This window comes from Puma concolor, chromosome A3, assembly GCF_028749965.1.
Source record: "Puma concolor isolate L17-30 chromosome A3, mPumCon1.1.hap2, whole genome shotgun sequence".
Taxonomy (NCBI): Eukaryota; Metazoa; Chordata; class Mammalia; order Carnivora; family Felidae; genus Puma; species Puma concolor.
Genome location: NC_141669.1, coordinates 63,443,354 through 63,468,012, shown reverse-complemented (window position 1 = coordinate 63,468,012; position 24,659 = coordinate 63,443,354). Strand labels below are relative to the sequence as shown.

At 38.9% G+C, this 24,659-nt stretch overlaps 1 long non-coding RNA gene across 1 annotated transcript in view; it reads right to left on the bottom strand.

The window, feature by feature from the left end:
* LOC147582504 (uncharacterized) overlaps nucleotides 1-24,659 on the bottom strand; it is a 181,479-nt gene that overhangs the window by 14,444 nt on the left and 142,376 nt on the right. Inside the window, exon 2 of the long non-coding RNA XR_015248735.1 lies at nucleotides 2,011-2,087. This is a non-coding gene — a long non-coding RNA (uncharacterized LOC147582504). The remainder of the gene's footprint in view (nucleotides 1-2,010; nucleotides 2,088-24,659) is intronic.

Genomic DNA, 24,659 nt, shown 5'->3' with positions numbered 1-24,659 from the left:
GGAAAAGGGTGAGTTTATTAAATGAATATTTATTGAGAATGAAAATGTGCCCCCAGAGATAGTGGGAGGGTTTAAGTCCAGACAGGAAAGACAATTTAATAGCTATGACGGTATTAATAGCTATGGAGAACATTTAGGCAGGGTACAGGATATAGGATGTAGGAGATTCACATACAGGTTTGGGTACAGGGTTATTCTTTACATAGGAAGATTGTGAAGAGCTCAATGATAAGGCAAAACTTGAACTGAAACTTAATATAAAGAAAGAAAGTGAGCTATGAGGCTACCCTGGGAAGAACATTCCAGGTATGCACAACAAGAGCAAAAGCCCTGTGGCTTTTAACAGCTTGAGACAACAGAGCAGCCGGAAAGTAAAAACATACCTGTCATAGTAATTTATATTCAGGTATAGTCAATTATAGCTAGTCAGTAGTGGAAGCATTATCCAGTATTTTATATATATATATATATATATATATATATATATATATATATATATATATATATATCCATATATAAAATGTATAAAGTGTATAAAATGCTCCAAGAACAGCTGAGTTGGAAAAAGACTGAACTGGAGATGGTATTACAGATATTTGCAAAAGTCTTAAAAAATATCTGTTAGTGAACCAGATTCTGTTGTCTCCAGAAAACTAGAGAGAAGAAAAACAGAATTATCCACTAGAATTTGAGGCAGGAAAAAAGTTCTCTGGTATTGGGTCAGGTCATATTTTGTGTTTTTGTTCCATTTCCTGCTTGAAGGGTTTCCATATTGTGGTGAATCTGTGTGTGGCTGTAATGGGGGCTTCCATCTGTGATCCTGGAAGAGACAGGTCCCAGAGCATAAGCCCGGTCATTCATTGTCTTGGGAGGAAACTCAATTCAGACCTTAGGCAGAAGGACATCCATATAGCACAACAGATAATCTCCTCAAGACCAGCTGCTCCTTGCTTTTTGGACACGGAATAGGACCCAAATTACAGAATCTGGGACCAGCTCTGTCCTGGGTGCCACATATTGTTTTCCGTCCTGGCAAGAACGACTGATGTAGCCTTTTCAGTAAGATGCATGCCAATGTGACACAATGCAAGAATAAGCCCATCAAATGTGAACCAGGGTTTTTGTGCGACTACAGTAAAGCCCTTGTCAAAAGGAACTCTCGTTATTTAGAATCAAATTTCAAGAGGCTTCCTTCGGATTTTCATGCATTTCCTGTTTTCCCTGCACCCCTTTCTCCCTGACACATGACTCCGTCAGAGACCATTTCCTGGAAGTGAGTTCCTTGAGACAACAAACCACATGTGATTCTTCTCTGCATCCCACAGCTTAATACCAAGTTGAGCACACAATAGGTACACATAACGGTATTCCGTGTATTTATGGAAGAGAATTGAAACATGTCTTGGGGGTCAAACCAGCCTGAGTTTGTTTGGCTTTGTTAAAAGATGAATGACAGACCTTTCACAGGGCCCCAAGTGCTACCTTGTTTTTTGGAATTAAAAAAAAAATAGGAAAAACTTATGGGCATTCTGGGGAGAATTCAAAGAAGAATAAGACATGCTTCTAGGAAGAGAATTTTATAATCTAAGGGGAGAGTCAAGACAAAAGCATATGAGGATGCAAATGGCAATGCTGAATTTAAATAACAGTTCCAAGCACAACAGAAGAACATCACCAGACAGGTTAGTTTCCACTGCCAAGTGAAAGGAAAAATAAACAGTGCTATAGGAAGTTCAGAGAAGGGAGAGATTTTTGTCTTCTTGCATGGTCAGAAAAAGATAGAGGGGTTTCGGATGGGGAGAAATTCTTGACCCAACTCTTGAAGGAATGAATAATATTTCCCTAGATTGGAGAGAAGAGTAGAATAGAACCGACTGAATCAAAAGTACAGAGGGGAAATATCTATCTGTAGAAACTGCATCGGCAAACACAGCCAAGAGGTTAGAGCAAAGTGGCCATGTGCAGAGGATTAGTGGGACAGAATGGGGCAAATCGAGGTGGGAACCATACCGTCCTGGAACTTGAGGGGCAACCTGAAACATTTGCTTCAACAAACTTTGACGAGGCCACAGGTCTTTGTCTTGACGCTGAAAAAAAAAATGCACGCATGACATGATTTCACTTGCAGCCTGATTTAGCAACGTCTTTTCTGGTTTGCCTCTGCTGTTGCTTTCCCTAATTTCCTCACTGCACAAAGAAAATAAATAAATAAGTGTACTATAGTCTTATTTATCCTTCTTTGGACATTTCTTTACCAGGCAGATGGTCAATTAAGAGCACTAAACAATGACACTGTTTTCTCTGTAAACATTTTTTTTCTAATAGCCTAACAAATGTAAGCCTGTGCTGCCATACTGCTGAATACCATCTTGACTTTCTAATTACAAAGAACTGTGTCTTGATAGTTACAATTACAGCTGTAACAATGATGCCGGGCCCTGAACAATACCGTTAGAGGCAAAGTGCTTATCCGAATATTCACAAATAAAGGCTTAAATTTATGCCAGAGATGTAGATGGAGGTTAAACAGTTGGGAGGAAAGAAAGGTTGAAAACACTAGTTTAATGCTACAGATGTGAATTTGAATCCAATTACTCTGGGGGGGGAAAAAACTTGAAAAGGTGCTGTTTTCTTCTGTTTTAGTAATCAATAGGTTAAGGGGTGGTTCAACTTAGCATGCTGATACCTCTAATTTTGATATTTGGCTACACGCTAGCGTTTTCAGAGCATACTATCTTTTTTAACTAAGTGGGTTTGTGTAAGGTGCAAATGAGTATCTCCTGTTTAGAGGTAACCATTCTTCAGTGAACCCATAAATGAAATAATACAGGTTTCTCAGGCTCTCCAAAAGTAGTGCTCCTTTGCAACCTTTTGTAGGGCAAAATACTGTAAAGTTAAGAAGTAATTACCATGAATTTGTATGGAAAATTTTTCGAGCATTCCCTGACACACAAAAATGACCTCTCTCAGGCTTTTCTGATACCTTAGGGTGCATCTCGCTAACGGATGCCCAAAATGAATCAAACTAAAACACAGACGCTCACAGACACAGTTTCGGGCTTTGGTGGCTTGGTGCTGAGATGCTATGTGTGTTTCCAGGGGAAGGAGCTGGGCGGTGCCACCCTCACTGCCCAGGGTGTCCTGTTTCCTCTACAATCTCTCCTGCAGGAGCAACACCGAATGCTATTTTCACTTTTCGCCTTTTTTTGTAAAAGGGAAAAATTCTCTTTGGATTTCTTTCAGTTAGTGAACAGGTACTGATGTAGGCCTTTTGTAAAAGCTAAGAGGCATTGAACCCAAACTTTAAAAAAAAACAAGGGATACCTCTACATGATTTTTGAGCAACCAGTGTATATATTCGATACTATTTTTAGAAATCAGCATAGTAAAGTGATGAAGCTCCTTAACGCTTTAAAGTCAAAGGCTAGGCATCAAAAAACACCTTGTTCTGCCTCAGTTTCCTCACCTGTAAAGTGTAAATAATAATGGCACTACATAACAACCATTTTCATTGGATTTGTAGTGAGATTTAAGTGAGTAGATACAAAGCATGCAATATAGCAATTGCTGTTGTATTTTAAAAAGAGCAGGAATTGTTATTAGTGGAAAGCAGGCTTTAGAATGAGCTTTTCAAACCCTGAAATAGAAAAGCAAAGTCAAAATATCTAGTAAGAGGGCATCTACCTGAAGGACACCAGGCCCCTTCAGTGTCTCTGGGTGTGTCCACGATCTTTCCATAGCTCATGGCCAAAGAGAGTTACTATTTCACTTAATGGTGTGAATGGACCAATCCAGAATTGCACTTTGCCATTAACAGCATTCTAAATTTTCATTTGGGAATTTTCTTCCCAGCTCCAGATTGAGAGTTAACATTGGGAATTAGCATGCTAATTATGTCTTTCTTCTTCTCCTCGTTCTCCTTTTCCTCCTTCTCCTTCTTCAAATAATCTACAATCTACTAGAGTAGTAAGAAACCAAGTGGCCTGAAAAATATAAGGACGGCCATGTTCCCAGCCCTGGGTGGAATAAAACATGTGCTTATTGATGAGCTTCAATGTTTAGCTAAAATAATATTCACAATCTTTTAGACTTCATTGTACACAGTACACACGTCATGGCTAAGCCTGTTACACGTAAAAACTTACTTAGTCCTCCCCAAAGCTTTATAAGAGAAGTAGTATTTTCTCTGCTTTGCTGTATAGATAGGTAAAGCACACCAGACAGATTATAGAACTTACTCCACGTCAAATCATAAGTGGCCATGGACTTTGACATTTCATAAGCAAACTAATAACGGGAAAACATATAAAGGCCCAAAAGCAAACAGACAAAAAGTAAGGCCCATTACACATGTGAAAATGCTAAATTCTTAGTTCCAGGTTTGGTTATACTCAGTCACGTTCCAAGGAGGTTTATCCCCCTGCTAATCCTGTCCAGTTCACCTGCATGCCGCTATCACAGTGATCTGCAGAGGGGACCATCTAATTACATTATGGTTTTGTTAAAGCCTTCCCTGTCTTCCCCATTTGTATAGGATAAAGGCCAAGCCCTTTAGCTTGGCACACCCGGTCCCTGTGACCTAATCCTTATCTCACCTCTGAACATGCCTCACAGTTCAAGCTGAGAATCTCAGCCCAATGAGTAGGCCCTGCTGCTTCACACTGTCTTGCCATTGTCCCTGCTTTCCCACTGCCCAGACCAGAGGATAAACATCGTTTTCTTTACTGACCTGCCTGGAGCCCACCAGGTGGCACAGTCTATACCACCAATGTATGTCCCCCATCTTCACTTAGTGTATGTGAGCCCTGGCATTGCCCAGTTTCTTTCCTTATTTCTCCCTTGATTAGACTTTTAAACTCCTACAGAATAGTCTACCTTAATGATCGTTTAATCTCTAGCATCTAAGTCCTTGCAAATAAGTCCCCAGTGAATGCTGAGTGAATGCAAAAGATGAAAAAGAAAAGTCTTCATAAGTATTCGGGAAAACAGAGAAAACCCCACCCAACTTCACTGACTTCAATAGTCAGTCAATAGTCAGTCTGAAAAATGTTAACTGAGCCACCACATTTCCCTGCTTAACTGAACCTTTTCTCTGTCCCTGCTTTCCTCCAAGTGAATTACAGATCTGAAGATGGGCCCTCAGAGGGTATATGGTTTAGAATCTGAAAGGATAAGGAGTGGAGACCAGCCATTATCTCTGAGACATTTCCCTTTCAGAGAAATTATACTGAGTTGTAAGACTCAGAAATTACACTGAGTTGTCTTGCCAACCCTTGAATTAGCTTACATCTGTCTCGTCAGGTATTAAATGTAAGTTCCGTGACAGCAAGAGCTGTGTCTAATCTATTGGGGTCTAAATCCACCATGTGCCCACCAGCTATTTGCAAATGCATGGGGTGTGTCAGGCAACCCATTGCTGAGAAGAGAGAGAAAGTAACCTGTAAGGTGGGTGTGATACTTCAGATTCTCTTTGTGCAAAGAATAATCTTCAATCTTCACTTTCCAAATTCGGAACAAAAATTGAACTCCATGGGAAGAAAAACTAACTCTGGGGTTTTCATCCTAAAAACTGAGGGTAGGTGGTCGTATTTACCAAGACAGAAAACTAGGAGAAAAAAGTTTGGGTTCAGTTCAGTTTGGCCATGTGCATTTTGAGATGTCTAGACGTTCAAAGGGAGATACTGAGTGGGCAGATGGATATATAACTCTGGAGCTCCAGGGAGATTTGAGGTTAAAGATGTAAAGCAGAGTGTCAATAACATGGCATTTGCAGCATGCGCCTGGATGTGATGACTCAGGGACAGCGTGAAGACAGAAGAGATGTGAGAGAATGAGAGTGGGGCACTCCAAAATTTAGAGGTCAAGAAGACAAAGATCCAGAAGAGGAATCTAAGAAGTATCCATCAATAAGTTAGAAGAGAGTGGTATTCAGGAAGCCGAGGGTGGAAAGTTCCAAGGAGGGATCTACTGGGTTAAATGCTATAAAACTGTCAAGCGAGGTAAGGTCTGAGAATAAATGCTGAATTAAGCAACATGGAAAAATCCTGAAACTTAGATGACTGTGGTTTACTTCTTACAGAATACATAGTGTTTGGTTGTTCTCAAAGGATCTGTCATCCTTCTGTGCTTTTGTGCTTGCTTCCTTGAGCACCACCCTTTCAGACCATGCAGTGAGGAGACTTCCCAATGTTTCTGGTGGGTAGTGAAACCTCAAGGGACGGAAGCAAGGGTCGCACATCATTAAGGAAAGGTCAGTTCCCAGGCAGGAATTGGTATTTTCTTTCCTCCCATTTCCATATTGCAAAGATGCCTCAGGCTTCCTAGAGTTTCTATTAAGAATTCCAAATGTCCCAGCAATGATTTTTAAATACTAGTTTTTCCTAGGATAGTTCTCTTTAGCTTGGCTTACCCCTGCAATACAGTCAGGGCCCTTCAATCCCTGTAAAAGTCTTTAGTCACTCTGACTCCACTCCCTCCCATACACCATCTCTAGATTAGTGCATTCATAACGATAATATCTATAATTGATCTGTTCTATATCATCATCCTTCATCTTGTGCACACAGTAGGAACTCAACAAATATTTGTTGTGTGGCTTGAAATTAGAAAATTTTTCCAAATGCATTCTTAAATCTTTTCCTTCCTTTTGATTAGCAAGATTCATTTTGTTTTTGTTCTCTGCCTAGCTATTTTTAAATATAATGAGAGAAGAGTATCTCCAGATAGTGTATGAAAGCATCTTAATACTTTAATAATTCCATATAATTCCAAATGATCTTTTCCCTCCCATACTTTAGAGTAAATAATAAGTACATAGATGAAAAATATGTGTTTTGTATCCAAGGGAAGAGCTATTAAGTATTACCAAAAGATGGAGAACATTTTTATCTTAAGTCAGCCACATAAATACCCATTAATTTTTTAAATGATTTTATTTGGTTGATGGAGTATTACATCTCCAAATTACATAGTTTAGATTTCCCATTACACGCTCCTTATGGATCATATGCATATTCACAAAGTTACACAGAAGATTCTACGATGGGAAGGAGCCAATTTTCATTTTCTCTGTTCTTGTTTGAAGAACCAAAACTGTTAAAGGGATAAAGCACTCAGAAGTGCCTGTTCCAGGTTAATTGTCTCAAATTGCTCATTTAAAGCACCATTATAGTACAGCAAAGCCAGTTAATCTACTCTGAAGCTGCCTTTTTTATGACCGTAGCTACATTTGGTGAAATGGCACCTTTGGCAAATGCCCAAATTGGATAAAATTGCCATTTTTCTTGGAACCTAGGAAGAATAACACATGTTTTGAAATCACTTCATATCATGTGGCTCGAAATGGTAAACTGCATGTTAGTCCTGCTCTGGAATTCAGTCTCTTCAGCATTTTCCAATTTGACCCTAAATTTCCTTTGCTTTACTTAAGTGAGTCAATGATGTGCTTTTGTGCACAATACATAGGTAAGAGTTGGGGGAAGGGTGCAGAGGGAGCTGGCAAGAGCAATTGTGGCAATATTTTTAAACATCACAACTGTGTAAGAAAATGATGTGTCCCTGCATTGACACTGGTGCACAACTTTCAGCTGATGGTACCTTTATTATTGGAAACACTGTAGTTTGAGAGCCTCTTCAATGTCGACATAACTAGCAGGTGCCACGATCATAATGGTAAAAACATTCACTTATTAATCAGTGCAAATAATTCCTCTCTAATGCTGCCAATTTAATATGGCAACCTGATAACTCTATCTATCTCTATCTATACGTATAGATAGATATACATATATAGATATCTGTATCTATATGTATAGATAGAGATAGATAAAGATAGATAAATAGATAGATAGCAAGCAATGAATTTTTTTTTTTTTTTTTTTTTTTTTTGGAGTGGGGAGGAGGGTCAACAATTTAATGAATCTCGTCTGCATTTTAATTCCAACCTAATAATCTGCCTCTGGCTCTTTTCCCTCCCTCACTCTGAACGTTTCTCCGGATCCTGCTGTTAAGCACAATGGGATATTTACCTTCCTACCTCAGTTATGCATTAGGATAGGGGAAGCAGACAGATAGCCAGGCCCTCCAACCCAACCAGAACTAATGTTAACCTGTCACCAACCCTCACCGACATCATCCTCAAATTCCCTTCTCTCCGTTTGTTCATATACAATCTCCTCCCTCCCTTATTCTGACACTGCAGTGCTTTGCAGGTTTCTTTTATTAAACACCACTGGGACCCAGACTCAGAAATGTGCAGCATGTTGACATAGTTAAAATAAATAAATACAACCCATTGCCAGAAATATTAAAAAAAATTCATCTAAATGTGCTCCTGTCAGAGATCATTTGTTTTCATCCAAACGGGGAAGACTGATGGCTTCAGGATGGACTGGGTAGAGGGACTACATCTACTCATTCACTCTTTCATTCATTCATGCCTTCATTCATTTTCTTATAAAAAAGCAACCCACCACCCCTTGCTCGCCATGTCAAATGTAAACAGAATAGACTTTGTTATTAGGAGAGATGTGACTCCAAGTGTCTGAGCTGCAGAGTGACAGCCGGCTCCTCTCTGAATTTCAGGCAGCCTCTGTCACTTGCCTTGACAATGAAGGAAGTTAATATATTCATGACATTACCACACATGCATTCGCAATTCACAGCATATTGTATTGTTTACCCCTGTTCTTTTGTACTACTGCATGTAGTAATTTGCCTTCTAGCAACAGAAAAATTCCTCAACTTAAAATTTTACCCTCATTTTATTTACCCTTAATAGAAAAACCACTGCTTCCTGGCCCATCCGTGGTTGGCAAGACCACCTTTCTGCAGCATTGCAAACAGATAAATGTCAGATTTTACATTTTGATCAGATGTGTCTACAGTCATTTCCTATACATATTCCTCATCTTCTGCCTCCCACGCTTCCTTCGGCAGTCTTTGCCGCCCTTCCCGTGTATTCTTAGCACATTTTGCACTAGGTGGCCAGCTCTTACAAGGGAGAACGAGAGAAGTGTGGCATGGATTAGGTAGCATACCCTCACAACAGGGGCAATGCTGGTGAAAATGAAGAGCATTGGGAAGTTCCGCTTTATTTTACCACCTATGTTCAATATGCCCGTGGTGCCCGTTGCTTTTATACACAGTGACGCCTCCTTGGGTTTATTCACCAGTCCCACTGGACTGGATACATTCCCCAACATGTATGGATCTCCATCACTCATTTAAAATCTGTCTATGGGACATTGATTACTCAGCCTCCTCGGTCTAACTTATTTATTCTGAAGGGGTGCAAACTTGTAATAATGTTGAATGCTTAGACAGATGGTTTTGCTGTGATGAGTAGGGGGTAGAGTTGTTATTCTCAGATACCACACTATTGTTCTTCAGAATATTGCTGTTGAGGACCAGAACTGAAACATGCTTTGATGGCTTAGGGCAACTTTGTGGAGATGGCTGGAGGAGGCAAGCAGTCTGGGTGAGCAACACAATGGCTGTTTCATTTTCTTCACAGTGATGAGCTGTCTGCATTCCAATGCATGTCACAAAATTCCTGGGCTGAGAGAGGCTGTGAGGGGTCACTCGGTCCAATGCCTTGCCTTTGAGTAGAATCATTTTAAAAAATACCCTATGTTAAGAGTCTTGAAGACAACCTATGCCCCTCAGTCTAACCGAATGTGGAAACACTTTCCTACACTAGACATAATCTTGTCTGCAATTTAAAAGCATCTCCTGTTCTGTTAGAGAGAAAGCATTTGGTTGTTCTTTATATTCAAACCCTTTTCACACTTAAGAATTATAATTGAGTTATATTCTTTCAAATTCTGCTGCTCTTATAGTAGGCTATATAATTCAGTGTTTACTTTTGTAACCACCTAGTTCCTTTGTACTAGTTATTTATTGTTTCATCTCTGGATGCCTATCCAATTAACTTATAAGTTCATCTGGGCAGGAACTGCCTTTTATAAACTTTTATAAATGATAAAATAGAGGCTCTAAAATAGTGATTCTCAGCCCTGGCTGCATATGTGGATCACCTGGAAAGATATTTTAAAATACTGATGCCTGGGTTATACTCCCAGAGGATCTGAGTTAAATGGTCTAGGACATAAGAGGATGTGGTAATTTATTAAAAGCCACTTAGGTGATTCTAATGGGCAACGAGGGTTGAGAGTACGATCTTGGGAAAATTGCTTAACATCACCAAGTGTTGATTTCTTTATGTAAGAAATGGGGATAAAATAGAAGCCACCCTTTTCTTGGAGGATTAAAAAGCTCATGTATGTAAAAACCTTAAGCACAGTGCCTGGACCAAGGCATAGCATCAACAAATGTTAGTAAGCATTAATATGGTTCAGGTTATTATTATTATTTCGCCCAAAACACCTAATATGCTCTTAGAAAACTATCACTTAATAAATACACATTAACGAATAGCTTCAGGTTACTTACCTACTTAATCCACATCTACAAGAAAAAATCTAAATAATTAAGGTAAATATCCACATAATTCAAGACAAAATGTAGTTTCACCTACATGTCAAAATGCTTGAAGAATATGTGTTTTGGCATTTGACCTAAATGATTGTACTTGTTCACAATTTCCTCACACGTAGAAAATAACTGGATTGACTGTGAATTGGCAGATGTATAGTGGGCAAATAAAAGGGCCATCATATCTGAAGAATAAAGTCAAAACATAAAGAATTACAAATGCTTATGACAACCAGATATTGTCAATCAAGGATAATACAGCATCATAAGGTGATAAGATCATCAGGATACTAACATTTCATACACAATATCATATTTCATTATAATAGACAAGTCTTACAAGTTATCTGAGAAATCTAGCCATGCTATACCCTCATTTTACAGATGGGTAAGATAAGTCTAAGAAAGGTAAAATAATTTGGCTACAAAAAGTTATAATGCAAAATATGACAAATTAAGACAGGATCAAACCAAGAAACTTAGAAACAGAGAAAGAAGAAATTACTTGTGATGTAGATGATCAATGAAAGCTTCATAGTGACATATAGTCTATAAGTGGAAAGAAGGATGTAATTTAAACAGGCAGAAAAAAAGTGTAGGCCATTTTAGACAAAAGGTCCCAAAAGAATAAGGACCCAATAGAATAGGCAAAACAACAGACCTGGTTGACTGGAGCCTAAGTGCATTAAAAGGACAATGGATGATAAGGTTAGAATAGAGGCTTGAGGTCAAATGTTGAAAGGTCTTGAGTGATAAGCATAGCATAGATCTTAGAGAAGCCATGACATAGGCTAACACTATAGTAAAAATACCTTTAGATTGGCCATAATAGAACTGAAAATCGTATTTTCAAAAAGATGAAGCTAATAAAAAAGTAACTTAAATTAGCACCAAAAAAGAGAGAATTCAACATTATTTAAGACAACAACAAAATCTATATACCCCCCAAAAATAACAACAGCAATTTGCAGTATTCAATCAAAGCTCAATAAACATGTGAAGAAGCAGAAGATATGATCCACAGTCAGGAGGAAAACCAATTAATATAAGCAGACCCAATAATTACAAAACCAGTGGAATTATCAGATAAGAGTTTTAAAGCAGCTTTCTGGGGGCACATGGATAGCTCAGTCTGTTAAGCATCTAACTTTGGCTCAGGCCATGATCTCATGGTTCGTGATATCAAGCCCCATATCAGGCTCTCTGCTGTCAGCACAGAGCCCACTTCAGATCCTCTGTCTCCTTCTTTCTCTGCCCCCTCCTTCTCTCTATCAAAAATAAATAAACATTAAAAAGAATACCTTTCTCAATATATGTGCTTGAATATTTGCAGGAAAATAGGAACACACTGCCAAAAAGTGAAAGATACAAAAAGAACAAAATAAAATTCCTAGAGCTGTAATATATAACATATGATATTAAAAATTCACTATTTTAGTTTAAGAGCATATCAATCACTGAAAAAGAAAAGATCAGGGAACCAGATGACACAGCAACAAAAGGAAAAGTAGCTGAAGAAAACACAAAGGGTAATTAGTGATCTGTGGGTCACTTAAAAATGTTCTTATGTAAGTAGTATAGAGTCCTAAAAGGATGATCAGAAAAATATTGAAGAAGTAATGACAGAAAATTGTCCAAAATAGATGTAAACAATAAACTCAATGATGTAATAAGCTCAATAGATACCAGGAAAGACAAACACAAATAAAATCATACATAGACACATTGTAATCATATAGTAATTAGCCAAAAAATAATGAAAATCTGAAGAACAGCTAGAATAAAAATACACATTAAATACATGACAATAAAGATAAAAATGAGAGATACATTTTCATTAGAAGCAATGAAAGATAATAGATCAACATTTTAAGTGAAAAAAGGGGGAAAACCTATCAATTTAAACTCTGTATCTAACAGATATCCTTAAAAGTGAAGGGTAAATAAAGATTTTTCAGTTAAAAGGAAGAAAGTTCATCACCATTAAATCTGTAGCAGAAGTATGTTAAAGGAAGTTCTTCAGGCAGAAGAAAAAATACTACCGGATGGAAATTCAAATCCATACAAAGGAATGGAGAAGTTTGGACATGAAAATATAAGAGTAACTTTCAAAGACTTTTCCTCTCATTTATTGTTCATTTAAAACATAATTTACTGTTGGGGTGCCTCGGTGACTTGTCGGTTAAGCGTCAGACTTCAGCTCAGGTCGTGATCTCATGGTTTGTGGGTTCAAGCCCTGTGTTGAGCTCTGTGCTGACAGCTCAGAGCCTGGAGCCTGCTTCAGATTCTGTGTCTCCTTCTTTGTCTGCCCCTCCCCCACTCACACTCTGTCTCTGGCTCTCAAAAATAAATAAAATGTTAAAAAAATTAAAAATAAAAACATAATTTACTGTTGAATACAAGAATAATAGAATATTTTGAGAATTATAAATGTATAAACTTTATAACAACACAAAGACAGTCCAGGGAGAATAGAAAATTATTGTTGCAATTTTTCAAATTGTACTGAAATGAGTACATTATTTGAATGTAGACTATAGTAAATAAAAAAAAGTATACTGTAAACCCCATAAAACCCAATAATTTAAAACAAATGAAACAAGAGCTATACTTAAAAATCAAAGAGAAGTTGTCACTAGCCAGATACTACCGTTTGACCTTTACTGCCCACCTACTTATACTCACTGACCTCTGTCCCACATTTTTCCTTAAGCTCTTCTTTCCAGCTTATCTCTTAACTCAGGCAAATGGAAAGCAAAAGCACCCCTCAAGTAATAGCGACTGCCCTGACAAGATCTCCAGCCTACTCAGACCACCCAGACCTGTTTGAACTTAACTTCTAATTCACACCTGTACGGATGGACTATGGAGTGACCTCTAGAATGACCAAAGACTACTTTTATTTATATCATTATAATACTAAAATCTCTGCTCAAGGAGGAGCACAAGCCTCATTTATATAATATACCATGTGTGCATAGGCATGTTTCCTTAAGACATGTATGGGACCTTATGCCTGCCTCTACATGCCATGACAAAGCTTCACTCTATAAATATTCATCCTAACCCTAAACAAAAGGAACCCATTCACTCTTGCTCAAGGAGTTCTCAGCCTTGGAAGCTGTTCTCTGTGATCTCCTTATTTGCTGCAAATAAAGTTTCCTTTGTGCTGCAACTCAACCTGGTCCAGTTTCTGATTTACCATGGCATGAACTCAAGTTGGTTCGGTTACAAAGTGACATCACCAAGCCGATGATATAGGTTGTTCCTGACTTACTCCCCTCACAAGAAAAACAACTAACATCTGTTCAGGAGCAAGACACCACTGAAAAGATCCAAGAACACTTGGGCGATGTTCAAGCACCAGCCCCTGCACCAAAGAGATGAAGACAGACTGCATTGGAAAGGTAAGAGAAGTGACTGCAAATGGCTGCACTCCCCATCCCCCAGGCCAACACAAAAGGTTTTCCCTGAGCCTCTGGTTCCTCCAGTGGGAAAAAAGAATCCAGGGAGGACAGCGAGCATCCCCACCAGAACTGTGGGTCATTTTGTTGAAACCTTTACCCTGATCTTACACCACAGGGACAGAAATCAGTGGGGCTCAACCACTGGGAATATGACTATGTCAGAGAAGGGGGAGGGGCTTGCAGTAGCCAACACATTGATCTTGACAGACCAAGTTCTTACCTGAAGTGCCCAATTGGTGGTTTTGCTCATCCAAGTTGGTGGTGAACTTTGACCAAGGAACTGGTGGGGTAAAGAACTGCGTGATTTGGATCCTCAAGAAAAAGTTTTGCTGGCCCCAGCACCCAGTTTTCCTACACCCAGGGAAGGAGCTGAATCACAGACCCACCTGCTATGGAAAGTATCTTCTGGTTCCATCTGACAAGGAGGGCTGACCCAGTGGTATGCGGGGAGGAGGGGTCAGGGGGCAGAGTTCATCCCTACAGAGCAAAGCCAGTCCCAGGACTCAGGCATGGAACACAGGCAGAAATAATGATTCATAGCCAAGACTGAGAGTAGCTCCTGGCCCCTCCAAACCTGAGAGCCTATTTAGGAAATTGAGAGTGGCTTGAAGCAGCCTCTTCCTGTCCAACCCAGGCAAGGGAGCGGAGACAGCCCTACCCACTATGTGGGAAGTATCTTCCAGCCCTATCTTACCAGAGAGCTGGAGAGAATTCCTGGAAACTGTGCAGCCCAGGGACATTCAAGCCAAGAGGTGGGCAGAGCTGATAGTTTGCAGGGCAAAGCCAATGGCCTTGTTCAGTCAGGGAAACTAACCTACCCCCTAACTTGGGGTACAGCTTTGAGTTAAGACAACAAAGAGTCTTACTGGTTTTGAAGTTGCTTCGCCCAGGCAGGGAATCTAATTCATAGCCCCGCTTATAACCGAAAACAGCCTTAAGCTTGTCTGAGCAGGGAACCTAACCAGAACACATGGGAAGCTGAATATCCCATTCAACAGAGGCACTTGAACAGATGGCAGTATGTAGCTTCTCCCATCTGCAGAGTAAAATTGGTAGCCTCACCTGACCAGGGAATTTAGTATACACTGGACTGATTTGGGTCACCAAATAATGAGCAGTATAGGCCCTGGATCCCATCCTGTTGCCTGCCAGAGCAGGAAAGCTAATTCATGGCCCTACCTACTACTGAATATAGCACTGAGTCCTGACTACTTGGTAAATCTGACCAGAGAATCCATGTAAACACAGAGTCCATCCTATAGCTCACTTGGGTAGGAAACCAAATCAGCAGTCCTATCCAACTTTTTCAGCCATTGGCACAACTCTTATCCCCATTCTCAGAGCTCAAATAGTTGGGTAGCCTCAAAATAGATCATAGTCGCAGTACTCACTTGCTCAAAGACATTATCAGCAGTAACACCCAGAAACACAAGTGGAGCTGACTGGTGAAAAACTCTGTCAAAGCAAACCTGTAACGTCTAGAAGAGGAGCTTGATTACTCAAATGTGCAGATACAAATATAAAGTCAAGGATCATAAAAATATCAGGTAATTATAAGACCACAAAAATAAACTAATAAAGCTCCAATAACTGACCATAAAGAGATGCAAATCAACAAACTATCAGACAAAAAATTCAGAATGATATTCTTAAGGAAGTTTAACAAACTACAAGAAACACAGACAGACAATAAAACAAAATTAGAAAAAATAATGCATCAACAAAATGAAAAGTTTGACAAGAAAACAGTAACCATCAGAAAATCAAACTGAAATCCTATAGTTGAAAAATACAATAACTGAATTGAAAAATAGAATTTCAAAGTTTCAAAACTCTACTTTCTTTCAGAAGAAGAGTTGACTATACAGAAGAACGAATCAGCAACCTGGAAGATACAACATTGGAAATTATCTAGTCAGAGAACAAAACTAAACAAAAAAAGAATGAAAAGAGTGAAGAAAGCCTGTGGGAATTATGGACCACAATGAAATGAAGAGAAAACAATATTTGCATTATGGGAATTCGAGAAGAAGAAGAAGAGAAAGAGAAAGGGACAGAAAGTATATTTAAAATAACAATGGACAGAAAAACTTCCCAAACCTGAGGAGAGAAATGGATATCCAAATCTATGAGGACCAAGGGACCCAAAAAAGTTTGAACCTGAGTCCAGGGCTACACTGAGACACACTATAATTAAATTGTCAAAAGTAAGAAACAGAAAGAATTTTAAGAGCAGCAAGAGAAAAAAGTTAAGTTACATAGAAGGCTACATACATAAGACTACTGGAGGATTTCTCATCAGAAACTTTTTAGGCCAGGAAAGAATGGGATGACATATTCAACACACTGAAAGAAGGTAATTGTCAAACAATAATTCTATACCCAGCAAGGCTGTTTTTTAGAAAAGAGTAGGGATAATGATTTTCTTAAACAAACAAACACTGAAGGAGTTCATTTTCACCAGACCTGCCTTACAAAAAATGCTAAAAAGGGAGTTCTATGAGTATAAGTAAAAGAACACTGATTAGTATCATAAAAACATAAGAAGGTAGTGTAAATCTCACTAGTTATGGTAAATACATAGACATAGTTAGATTCTGCAATATGGTAACAAGAGTGGTTTGTAATCCACTTAAACTTCTAGGTTAAAATTTTTAAAAAAAGAATGCAGTAAAAACCATAACTACATATATATAGCCATATAACCATAATACCATTACTACTAATCTGTTAGTAGTTGCACAATATTAAACTCATGTAAACTGTTAACAGTAATAACATAAAATGTGAGGACGAAGAGAAGTAAAAGTGTAACGTTTATGAGTTCTACTGAAGTTGTTATTAGTTTAAAATAGGGTGTTTTAAGTTTAATATATTTTATGTAAGCCTTATAGTAACCACAAGGGAAAAGCCTGCAATAATTACACAAAAGAACACAATAAAGAAGTCAAAGCATACTATACCAAAAGTCATCAAAACACGTTAAAAAAAACAATAACAGCAGGATAATAAATGAGTAACAATGGATCTATAAAATAACCATGAAACAAATAATAAAATGTCAACAGTAATTCCTTATTTATCTATAATTTATTTCAATGTAAACAGATAAAATTCTCCAATTAAAATACACAAGATGTTTGAATGTATAAAAAACATATCCAACAATATCCTGCCTACAAGATACTCACTTTAGCCTTAAAGATACACACAGACTAAGAGTGAAGGGATGGAAAAAGAATTTCAAATATGGTAACAATAAAAAAATAGACTTTATGATAAAGTGGTCAGAACATCAATAAGATATAATAATTATAAATATTTATGCACCCAACATTAAAGCCCCTAAATATATAAAACAAAAAGTAACAAAGCCAGAAAGAGAAATAAACAGTAATACAATAATAGCTTGGGATTTAATACCCCTCTGTCAACAATGAATAGATCAACCAGACAGAAAATCAATAAGGGAAAGAGCAGATTTGAACAACACTATAGACCAAATGGATCTAGCAGATATATACAAAACATTCTAACCAACAAGAGCAGAATACACAGTCTTCTCAAGCTCACATGAAACTTTACAGGATAGATCATATATTAGACCATAAAACGAGTCTTTAAAATTCAAGATATTTGAAATCATTCCAAGTATCTTCTCTGACCACCATGGCATGAAACGAGGAATCAATAAGAGGAAAATTGGAAAATTCACCTTGGAAATTAAACAAGACTGTTCTGAGCAACCAGTGGATCAAGAAATCAAAGGGGAAATAAAAAAAAATATATTCACAAAGAAAAGGAAACTCAACATACCAGAAGATGCAGGATGCAGCCAAAGCAGTTCTAAGAGGAATGTTTATAGTAATAAACACCTATTTTAAAAAGCAAGAAAAAAAAAAAACAAATAAATAGCATAACTCTATGCCCTAAGAAACTAGAAAATGAAGAGCAAACCGATCCCAAAGTTAGTAGAAGAAAGAAAATAATATAGTTTAGAACAGAAATAAATGAAATAGAGTACAAAAAATAATTGAAAAGATTAACCAAATTAATAATTGATTTTTTGAAAAGATAAAAACAAATTTGACAAACCCTCAGCTAACCTAACCAAGGAAAAATAGAAAGGACCCAAATCAACAAAATTATAAATGAAAAAGGACATATTACAACTGTAACACAAAACCTTAAAAGATCATAAGAGGTTATTATGAACAAATATATGCCAACAAACTGAACAACCTAGAAGAAATGGAAAAATTCTTAGAAACATACAATCTCCCAAGACTGTGTAAGGAAGAAATAGAAAGTCTGAATCAGCCAATTATTAGTAAGGAGATTAAATAAGTAACTAAAAATCTCCCAACAGAGATAAGCTCAGGACCGGAGGGCTTCACTGGTGAATTTTACCAAACATTTAAAGAAAGATTTACATCAATGCTTCTCAAAAAATCAGAAGAGAGAACACTCCCAAATTATTTCATGATGCCAACATTACCTTGATACCCAAACCAGAAAAGGACATGACTAAAAAAGAAAAATACAGGGGCGCCTGGGTGGCTCAGTCACTTGAGCATCAGACTTCAGCTCAGGTCATGATCTCACGGCTCGTGAATTTGAGTCCCGTATCAGTCTCTGTGCTGACAGCTCAGAGCCTGGATCCTTCTTCAGATTCTGTGTCCCCCTCTCTCTCTATCCCTCCTCTTCTTGCTCTCTGTCTCTCTCTCTTTCTCTCTTTCTCTCAAAAATAATAAACATTAAACATTTTAAAAAATAGAAAAAAGAAAACTATAGCCCAATATCTCTGATCAAAATAGATGCAAAAATTCTCAATAAGATACTAAAAAATTGTTAGGATGTCCCTGGAAGGGGACAGCCATCTCGCCAGCGCACTGGAACAAACTGAAGCTCAACCAATCACCGAGCGCCAGCACAATCCAACGGAAAGCCCCTAGCAGCTTGCCAGAACGAACTGAAGGTCAACCAATCACTGAGCAACAGCACAACCTGGCAAGAAAGAAAGACCCACCGGAACCTAAACCCGGAACTGCTGCAGCTTAAAAACCCTACCCCACCATACGCGGGTGCAACTTCCCTGACTCCTCTCACTCCCTGAGTCACGGAACCTCACCCAGAACCTTAGTTCCCAATAAAGCCTTAAACTACAAAAAATTCTTTTTGACTCTAACTCCTATCTTTACCCCGCCCAACGCCTGACACTAACACAAATAAAATTCAATAGCATATTAAGTCCCAAGTGGGGGAAGATGGTGGCATGGAGGACGCTGGGCTCAACGCATCCTGCTGATCACTTAGATTCCACCCACACCTGCCTAAATAACCCAGAAAACCACCAGAAGACTAGCAGAACGGATTCTCTGGAGCCAATCGCAGACGAGAGGCCCACCCACAGAAGAGGGTAGGAAGGGTGGAGAGGCAGTGCGCGCTACACGGACTGGCGGGAGGGACCCGGGGCAGAGGGGCGGCCTGCCGGCAAAGCAGAGCCCTCGAGTCTGGCTTGCAAAAGCGGAGGGGCCAGACGGAATGTGTTAGTACAGCAAGCAGGACTTAACATCTGGAAGGTTATAAGCTAATAGCTCTGCTCGGAGAGCAGGAGGGCTGGAGGACTACGGGAGGGAGAGTTGTTGATCCCCAGACGACAGAGCTCAGCTTGGCGGGGAACAAAGGCGCTCACCAGCACCATCTCCCTCCCCCATCCCCCAGGCAAAATCCCAAAGGGAACCAGTTCCTGTCAGGGAACTTGCTTGCACTGCGCAAACAACCAACACTGTGCTTCTGCGGATCCATCCCTCCAGCAGCATGTCTGACTCACTCCCAGTGCCGCAGGGCCCCTCCCGAAGCGGATCACCGAAGGAAAAGCGAGGTGAGCCTGCCCCTCCCACCCCTGTGCACCTTGCCGATCCACCCCAGCGATTATGTCAGATCCCCAGCACGACAGGCCTGGCAGTGTGCAAGTAGCCCCCACAGGCTTCGCCACCCCACAGTGAATCCCGCCCCTAGGAGAGGGGAAGACAAGGTACACACCAGTCTGACTGTGGCCCCAGTGGTGGGCTGGGGGCAGACATCAGGTCTGACTGTGGCACCGCCCACCAACGCAAGTTATTCAAGACAGCATAGGGGAAGTGCCCCACAATTTCAAACGACTCTAGAGACTATCCAAAATGACGAAATGGAAGAATTCTTCTCAAAAAAACGTCCTGGATATAACGACAGCTAATGAACTGATTAAAAACGATTTAAACAATATAACAGAAAGTGAATTTAGAATAATAGTCATAAAATTAATCACTGGGCTTGAAAACAGTATACAGGACAGCAGAGAATCTAGTGCTACAGAGATCAAGGAACTAAGGAACAGCCAGGAGGAGCTAACAAATGCTATAAATGAGCTGCAAAATAAAATGGAGACAACCACAGCTCAGATTGAAGAGGCAGAGGAGAGAATAGGTGACCTGGAAGATAAAATTATGGAAAAAGAGAAAGCTGAGAAAAAGCGAGATAAAAAAATCCAGGAGTATGAGGGGAAAATTAGAGGACTAAGTGATGCAATAAAAAGAAATAATCTACGCATAATTGGTATTCCAGAGGAGGAAGAAAGAGGGAAAAGTGCTGAAGGTGTACTTGAAGAAATAATGGCTGAGAACTTCCCTGATCTGGGGAAGGAAATAGGCATTGAAATCCAAGAGGCACAGAGAACTCCCTTCAGACGTAACTTGAATCTATCTTCTGCACACATATCATAGTGAAACTGGCAAAATACAAGGATAAAGAGAAAATTCTGAAAGCAGCTAGGGATAAACGTGCTCTAACATATAAAGGGAGACCGATGAGACTCGTGATGGATCTCTACTGGAACTTGGCAGGCCAGAAAGGAATGGCAGGAACTCTTCAATGTGATGAACAGAAAAAATATGCAGCCAAGAATCCTTTATCCCAGCAAATCTGTCATTTAGAATAGAAGGAGAGATAAAGGTCTTCCCAAACAAACAAAAACTGAAGGAATTCATCACCACTAAACTAGCCCTACAAGAGATCCTAAGGGGGATCCTGTGAGACAAAGTACCAGAGACATCGCTACAAACATGAAACCTACAGACATCACAATGACTCTAAACTCATGTCTTTCTATAATAACACTGAATGCAAATGGACTAAATGCGCCAACCAAAAGACATAGGGTATCAGAATGCATAAAAAGCCAAGACCAATGAGTCTCTTGTCTACAAGAGACTCATTTTAGACCTGAGGACACCTTCAGATTGAAAGTGAGGGGATGGAGAACTATTTATTATGCTACTGGAAATCCAAAGAGAGCTGGAGTAGCCATACTTATATCAGACAAACTAGACTTTAAATTAAAGGCTGTAACAAGAGATGAAGAAGGGCATTATATGATAATTACAGGGTCTATCCATCAGGAAGAGCTAACAATTATAAATGTCTATGAGACTAATACAGGAGCCACCAAATATATAAAACAATTACTCACAAACATAAGCAACCTTATTGATAAGAATGTGGTAATTGCAGGGGACCTTAACACCCCACTTACAGAAATGGATAGATCATCTAGACACACGGTCAATAAAGAAACAAGGGCCCTGAATGATACATTGGATCAGATGGACTTGACAGATATATTAGAACTCTGCATCCCAAAGCAACAGAATATACTTTCTTCTCGAGTGCACATGGAACATTCTCCAAGATAGATCACATTCTGGGTCACAAAACAACTCTTCATAAGTATACAAGAATTGAGATCCTACCATGCATACTTTCAGACCACAATGCTATGAAGCTTGAAATCAACCACAGAAAAAAGTCTGGAAAACCTCCAAAAGTATGGAGGTTAAAGAACACCCTACTAAAGAATGAATGGGTCAACCAGGCAATTAGAGAAAAAATTAAAAAATATATGGAAACAAACGAAAATGAAAATACAACAATCCAAATGCTTTGGGATGCAGCGAAGGCAGTCCTTAGAGGAAAATACATTGCAATTCAGGCCTATCTCAAGAAACAAGAAAAATCCCAAATACAAAATCTAACAGAACACCTAAAGGAAATGGAAACAGAACAGCAAAGACATCCTAAACCCAGCAGAAGAAGAGAAATAATGAAGATTAGAGCAGAAATAAACAATATAGAATCTAAAAAAACTGTAGAGCAGATCAACAAAACCAAGAGTTGGTTTTTTGAAAAAATAAACAAAATTGATAAACCTGTAGCCAGGCTTCTCAAAAAGAAAAGGGAGATGACCCAAATAGATAAAATCATGAATGAAAATGGGATTATTATAACCAATCCCTCAGAGATACAAGCAATTATCAGGGAATACTATGAAAAACTATATGCCAACAAACTGGACAACCTGGAAGAAATGGACAAATTCCTAAACACCCACACACTTCCAAAACTCAATCGGGAGGAAATAGAAAGCTTGAACAGACCCATAACCAGTGAAGAAATTGAATCAGTCATCAAAAATCTCCCAACAAATAAGAGTCCAGGACCAGATGGCTTCCCAGGGGAGTTCTACCAGACGTTTAAAGCAGAGATAATACCTATCCTTCTCAAGCTATTCCAAGAAATAGAAAGGGAAGGAAAACTTCCAGACTCATTCTATGAAGCCAGTATTACTTTGATTCCTAAACCAGACAGAGACCCAGTAAAAAAAGAGAACTACAGGCCAATATCCCTGATGAATATGGATGCAAAAATTCTCAATAAGATACTAGCAAATCGAATTCAACAGCATATAAAAAGAATTATTCACCATGATCAAGTGGGATTCATTCCTGGGATGCAGGGCTGGTTCAACATTCACAAATCAATCAACGTGATACATCACATTAATAAAAGAAAAGATAAGAACCATATGATCCTGTCAATCGATGCAGAAAAAGCATTTGACAAAATTCAGCATCCTTTCTTAATAAAAACCGTCGAAAAACTCGGGATAGAAGGAACATACTTAAAGATCATAAAATCCATTTATGAAAAGCCCACAGCTAACACCATCCTCAATGGGGAAAACCTGAGAGCTTTTTCCCTGAGATCAGGAACACGATAGGGATGTCCACTCTCACTGCTGTTGCTTAACATAGTGTTGGAAGTTCTAGCATCAGCAATCAGACAACAAAAGGAAATCAAAGGCATCAAAATTGGCAAAGATGAAGTTAAGCTTTCACTTTTTGCAGATGACATGATATTATACATGGAAAATCGGACAGACTCCACCAAAAGCCTGCTAGAACTGATTCATGAATTCAGCAAATTTGCAGGATACAAAATCAATGTACAGAAATCAGTTGCATTCTTATACACTAATAATGAAGCAACAGAAAGACAAATAAAGAAACTGATCCCATTCACAATTGCACCAAGAAGCATAAAATACCTAGGAATAAATCTAACCAAAGATGTAAAAGATCTGTATGCTGAAAACTATAGAAAGCTTAGAAAGGAAATTGAAGAAGATATAAAGAAATGGAAAAACATTCCATGCTCATGGGTTGGAAGAATAAATATTGTCAAAATGTCAATACTACCCAAAGCTATCTGCACATTCAATGCAATCCCAATCAAAATTGCACCAGCATTCTTCTCGAAGCTAGAACAAGCAATCCTAAAATTCATATGGAACCACAAAAGGCCCCGAATAGCCAAAGTAATTTGGAAGAAGAAGACCAAATTGGGAGGCATCACAATCCCAGACTTTAGCCTCTACTACAAAGCTGTCATCATCAAGACAGCATGGTATTGGCACAAAAACAGACACATAGACCAATGGAATAGAATAGAAACCCCAGAACTAAACCCACAAAAGTATGGCCAACTGATCTTTGACAAAGCAGGAAAGAATATCCAATGGAAAAAAGACAGTCTCTTTATCAAATGCTGCTGGGAGAACTGGACAGCAACATGCAGAAGGTTGAAACTAGACCACTTTCTCACACCATTCACAAAAATAAATTCAAAATGGATAAATGACCTGAATGTGAGACAGGAAACCATCAAAACCCTAGAGGAGAAAGCAGGAAAAGACCTATTTGACCTCAGCTGTAGCAATTTCTTACTTGACACATCCCCAAAGGCAAGGGAATTAAAAGCAAAAATGAACTATTGGGACGTCATGAAGATAAAAATCTTCTGCACAGCAAAAGAAACAATAAATAAAACTAAAAGGCAACCAACAGAATGGGAAAAGCTATTTGCAAATGACATATCGGACAAAGGGCTAGTATCCAAAACCTATAAAGAGCTCACCAAACTCCATACCTGAAAAACAAATAATCCAGTGAAGAAATGGGCAGAAAACATGAATAGACACTTCTCTAGAGAAGACATCCGGATGGCCAACAGGCACACGAAAAGATGTTCAACGTCGCTCCTCATCAGGGAAATACAACTCAAAACCACACTCAGATAACACCTCACGCCAGTCAGAGTGGCCAAAAATGAACAAATCAGGAGACTAGATGCTGGAGAAGATGTGGAGAAACAGGAACCCTCTTGCACTGTTGGTGGGAATGCAAACTGGTGCAGCCACTCTGGAAAACAGTGTGGAGGTTCCTCAAAAAATTAAAAAATAGACCTACCCTATGACCCAGAAGTAGCACTACAAGGAATTTACCCAAGGGATACAGGAGTACTGATGCATAGGGGCACTTG